Here is a 6,000-nt window from a genome sequence, read left to right on the forward strand (position 1 = left end):
TGGTACACGGGTTCTGAAGGTATGGTCAGAGAGCAGACACTGTTCCTATTCAACCCTGAGATAAACTAAAATGCCTCCAGGCAGGTGGGAGCTACCTACTAGCTAGGGGAAGACAGGGACCCTGTGCCTCCTGCTTCTCTGTGATTCCCTGATGAACTCTAAATTCAACTCATACTGAAAATGGACCATAAAGATTTCTTTCTAACATCATCAGCACAAATAATTCAGGGCATGACTTCTTAAGCTTTTTCTGGTTTTGACCCTTTTTCTTCCAAGAAATTTTATATAACTCCAGGTATATAGACACATAAAACAGATATGCATACCAAGCATTTATTGATAATAAGTTGTAAAAGAAATTATTTTAAATTAACTATTTTAAAGAAATTATTTTAAGATAATCCTTTGCTAGACATATTAATTTTATCATTCATTAAAGACAAAAACCAAATTTGCCTGTCAATGCATGGCCGTGCTGCGTGGCTGTGCTTATTTTTACATAAAGATCCAATTTCACCTGAGTATGTGACACCGTGAGACCTAGAGACTCTTCAATCTTTTTCAGAGTCGATGGATATTTTGATTTTACAACCATCAATGCCACTTTGCATATAAACATAGTACAAGATGGCAGGAAAATATTTAAAACCTTTTCAGAAACTGTTGGAAATTCTGTCCTAATCCCAACCCCAAATTCACTGAGCATTTTTTAAAATAAAGCTCAAGTTGGCAATTCAAACAACGATTTTTTAAAAAATCAGATATTCTCTTCTATTTTGGGTTGTGAGTCTAGCATTTAACGGCTGAGCCATCTCTCCAGCCCCCAAGCTGATATTCTCATCCAAAGACGTACTAACACGCTGAAGAACAATGAGAGGGGAATGTTTGACATACGTTGTCCCCCTGTCGTTAAAGTCATTGTGTTTTTCTAAGAGCTGAAAACTCTGTATGTACAGCGTAGACATCGCAGTTCACGGCAGTCAGGAGTCTCACATCTGAGCAGCGGGCTTCAGGCAGCTTGGCAATGCCCAGTGCTCATTCACATGGCTCAGCACAGGCCAGCACTGCCAGGAACACATGACTCTGGAAGAGGTTGATCTTGAACTCATTGAGTATGCGGAAACCTTCCACTATGGACAAATTTTTCACCACCCCACATTCAGTTATGAGATCCCGTAGGCATCATGACTCACTACTCACTGGTGTAGTTTAAGAAACTAGGCTGTGGGGCCACTATGGACCACACCCTTTTAAGGCACAGCAGAAAAGCAGCTGGGGTCTGAAGTGGATGTGGTCATGGAGATGGGAATGGTCCTATGGGCACATATATTTGAATGCTTCATCCCCATTTGGTGGAACTGTTTGGGGAGGATTAGGAGGCAGCCTTGTTGGAGGAGGTGTGTCCCTGAGAGTGGGGCTGGGGATTTCTAAAGACCTGTGCCATTTCCAGTGTCTCTCGAGCTCCCAGCTGCCCTTGCTGCCATGCCTTTGCTCCACCATCATGGATTCTAACCCCCGGTTAAAACTCAATTAAACCTTTTCTCTCTTTTTTTATAAGCTGTCTTAAACATGGTGTTTTATCACAGCAATAGAAAAGAAACGGATACAGAAGGTGAGCGGTAGAAGCTGCAGAAGGTTGCTATGGAGAAGACCTACAGGTACCTGGCTCTCTCTTGCTTGTTTTCCTCTACTATGAACTCTGAGAGACAAACAGGAGTCCCGTAGACTCAGAGGATTGAAAGTGAAGCAATTTATTCTACAACTTTGCGCCGTACGGCATGAGTCTAGAGAAGGGGTGAAAACATTGACGTGCCAATTTGGCACATGGCAGTGGGTTTTGTTTCGTTTGTTGTTGTTATTGTTGTTTATTCCTAATGGCATTTCTCTGCCCCCTGAATTCTTCATTGGCTGGGTTTTCCCTGGAAAAGATACAATCTTTCCCACTTGTCTACCATAGTCCCTTTCCCAAGTCCCCCATCCTTCTGGGGCCCATGATCTCCCTGCTCTTTCTTGACTGTATGTGACTGTTCAGTCCATAGATAAATGACAAAGCACCCAGTCGAGTAGGCACCAGTGGCTAGCTGGGGGGCAGGAGCCTAGAGCCTCCTGCTTATCTACGACTCATTAACACGTTATAATGTGCTTCTTCCTAAAAGACGGACTTAATGACTTATTTCCAAGATGGCAGCTGTCTTGTCAGACAGAGGACTTGGGAACAAGGTTACCATCATGGCTGGGCGTATGTCATGGTTTTATTTCTGTTGCTGTGATAAAATATTTTTGCTGAGGGCAATTTAGGGGAGAAAGGGTTTTTGTTCACAAGTCCAGATTACAGTCCATCCCTGCAGAAAAGTCAAGGCAGGAGCTTGAAGCAGCCAGTCACATCACATCCATAGTCAAGAGCAGGGCAATAAATGAATGCCTGGTGCTTAGCTTACCACCCCGGCTCATCACTGGAGTCACTGGAAACTCCATCCCCAACTAAAGGGACCAAACAGAGGCACCCTGTGAAAGCCTGGAAGCCAGGGCTGCAGGAAGGGCTGGGAGTGATTAAACAGTGACCGGCCTGTCTGCAGCACCCTGCCAGGCCTCTTCTGAGGAGGGGCAGTTCATACTCATACAGTGTACATGGCATTTTCAGACCTCACAGTAGAGTCCTCATGATGCCTGGCGTAGAATCAAGACTCACATGTAGCCTGTTGTCAAGAAGAAATAGAAACACATGGATGCCTCAGATGTCAGAATTTGCAGCCAACACTTTAACCATATATATGCCAGAAAAGACGATCACAGGTGAGGACATGGGGGCTTCAGAAGAGATGGGGGAAAGCAAACACGAACTAAGTGTAAATGTGGAAGATGGAAATCTAGAGAACCAACAGATACAGTGAGCCTTGGTAGCATGGCTCCAGCTGGGGTTAGAAGACATGCTTTTGAAGATTTATTTAATTTTTAAATTATGGTGTGGGATGGTGTATGTGTGTGTGTACATTTGCCCTTGGGGATCAGAAGAGGAAGTCAAACTTCCCAGAGCTTGAGCCACCGCATGGGTCCTGGGAACCCAACCTGGTCCCTCTGGGAGAGCAACCAGCACTCCCAACCACCCCAAAGGAGATATGGTTTATAAAGTAAGAACAGTCAGCCTCCATTCCCAGAAAGGAAGGAGCAAGCAGGCAGAGTGGGCCTCCAGCCAAGGAGTGGAGGAGGTGGAGTCGGAGGAATATGGGCTGAAGATGTCCAGCTTTGATGAGCAGCACCTGGCATGACCCATCTGAGGCCTTGGGGGGATGACATTCCGGCCTGAACACAGAGAAACTAGAGAAACCTCTACCAAGAGCAGAGAGTGAAGGAAGCATTCCCTAGAAGAGAGCAGAGAGGTGCAACAGGAAAAGTGACCAGAAAGATGAGGACATGGTGACATTGAGGGAGACAATGAACAGCAGCTGTAACCGTGAAGTCACATCTAGTGAAACAGTGGGAAGAGAATAGTTTGGACTGTGGGCAGACCAGCTATGCTGCGGGGCCCTCCAGCTGAGGAGGCACAGGAAAGGACAGAAAGCAATGGTTCTTAGTGGGGAGAGAAGTGACCACAGTGAGCGCTCCCTAAAATGCCTTTCTCACCGTTAAAATGGTGCAAAACCAGGCCCGGTGGCTCCCGCCTACTACAGAGCCAGGGGCAGCAGGCCAGCCTAGGCTACATCCTGGGACATTATTTCAAGTAAGCAGAGAGATGGATAGAGAGAAAGCCCCCTAGATATAAACCTTGACTTATAAGATAAAATGAGAGTGTAGTCAGAGCTCACAATATATATAAAAATGAAATCCACGGCCACAAGTATATACATTATGTTTCTCCTCAATACGACAGAATGCCGACAGAGATGACCTAGGCTGGAAAGAGTTCCTTTTGGCTCCCAGTGTGATGATGCACACAGTTCATCGTGGCAGGGAAGCCACGGCTGCAGGAGCTGGAGGCAGCCAGGCAGGTTACATCCACAGTGAGGAAGCAGGGAGAGGCAAATACCAGTGCTCAGCCCACTTTCTCCTCTTTACTTTTTATTTTTTAAGTCTGGGTCTCCAGCTCCACTGGTGCCTCCCATATTCAAGGTGGGTCTTTCTATCTCAGTTAAACCGTCATGGTGACATCCTCACAGACACACCAGTGATGTGTTTCCATGGTGATTCCAAAGCTGATGAAGTTGATTGACAATGATGATTGATTATTTAGTGAGTAGGCGCAGGAGCCAAGCAGGCTCCAGACCCATCTCCTCTGGGGGGATGTAGCTGGGCTCCCAGGTTAGGTGTGGATGAGGTTGCCCAGAAGGCAGCTGTGTTCAGGAGCACTCTGGAACCCCTAGGGAACCAAATGACCCCGAGGTAGCCTCTCTTCTGATCCTCAGTTTCCCCATCCATAGAGAGGCAGCTGACCTGGGCCTGATCTAAACAGTCAGGCTTCTCCTCTGCTGTTTTATCAGCTGGTAAATCTTAGTTTTTACACAAAGGCGACTCTGAGTCTTACTTTCAGCTTTAAAAAAGTTCCATTTAAGTGTAATTTGTTCAGTGCCTTAAAATGACATTCCCAAACCCAGTGCTTTCTTAAGCTTTGAATTTGACTTATAAACCTGACTTCCCATATAACATACAACTTTAATAACCTCCTTTAAGGAGCCCATTAATGATCCTCGGCCTCTTTGCTAGCTTATCCGATTTAACAGACTTAAACATTTTGATTGCATTTTACAAAATTAATCTATTCAAATTCATGTCTTTGAGGCCTGCTCCGACATTTGCGGGCATGAGCTCATTTTTAGAAATCTGGCTATTGAAACATGAGTATGATGAACTTGGCGATGGCTTAGCTGTTTTCCTGTGACACATAAACATGTCTAAATTGAAATCACCGACTCATTCCTTCACTCAGTGTCACCTTTCCAGATGGCCCACCACGTCATCACCAAAAGACAAACTCCCCCCAGACTTTGCCAGTACTCAAGATGCTGATGACAAACTGCTGCTGGGAATGGAATGCCATTTGGTCCAGATTCAGGAAGAAACACACCAGCATGGTCTGTCCCCACGCTGGATGCCAAATGATCGGGGTCAGGCCGCTGTGAGCCTCTGGCCAACATCTCCAAGGGAGGATGCCATGAAGAGATGAGGTCTCTGGTCCTGGCTTCTCTTTTCTAATTCCCTCTAGGGGAGCTTGCCCCTCCTAGCTGGGTGAACCCCAAAGAATGCAGCACCTCCTCAGTCCTGGAGAGGTCTGGGTGTTTAAAGAAAGGTCACAGTGGCAGGGAGATGCCTCAGTGTGTAGGGCACCTGCCTTGTAAGCATAAGGATCTAGGCTCAGATCCCCAGTACTCAGCTAAAAAGCTGGGTACTGCAGTTTGTGTCTGTGACCCATGTGGAGACAGGTAGATCCTGGGAGCTCACTGGCCAGTCTAACCCAAACCAGCAAGATCCAGACTCAGTGAGAGACCCTGTGTCAAAAAAAAAAGGCTGAGAGCAACAGAGGAGGACACCCGATGTCAGCCTCTGGCCTTCACACCCTACTGCACAAGCAAGCATATCAGAATACACACACATGCACCACAGGAACACACACACACACACACACACACACACACACGCCCCACACACAAGGGGGTGTGTGTCATTTCTGATGCTTAGTGAAATTGATTTTTTTTTGTGTGTGTGTCTCATCTTTTGAGAGCTGTCTGTGGAAATCAGTGTGTGTGGGGGACTCCAAGAACTAAGAAGCGCTCCCTTCTAGGACCAGCTACACTTTTCTAGGAGTCTACCTGAAGAACTCCAAGCCAACACACCACAGAGATACCAACACACCTGTGCTGACCGCAACTCGCAATGACTAAGCAATGGGCCAACCTAGACGTCTACAGCAGAGGAATGGATAAGGAAACACGGCGTACACACAGTGGAATTTTTTTTTCAGCCTTAAGGAAAGCAGAAGTGGTCTCATTTGCAGGAAAACCGTTGATG

This window comes from Peromyscus eremicus, chromosome 4 (assembly GCF_949786415.1).
Source record: "Peromyscus eremicus chromosome 4, PerEre_H2_v1, whole genome shotgun sequence".
Classification (NCBI taxonomy): domain Eukaryota; kingdom Metazoa; phylum Chordata; class Mammalia; order Rodentia; family Cricetidae; genus Peromyscus; species Peromyscus eremicus.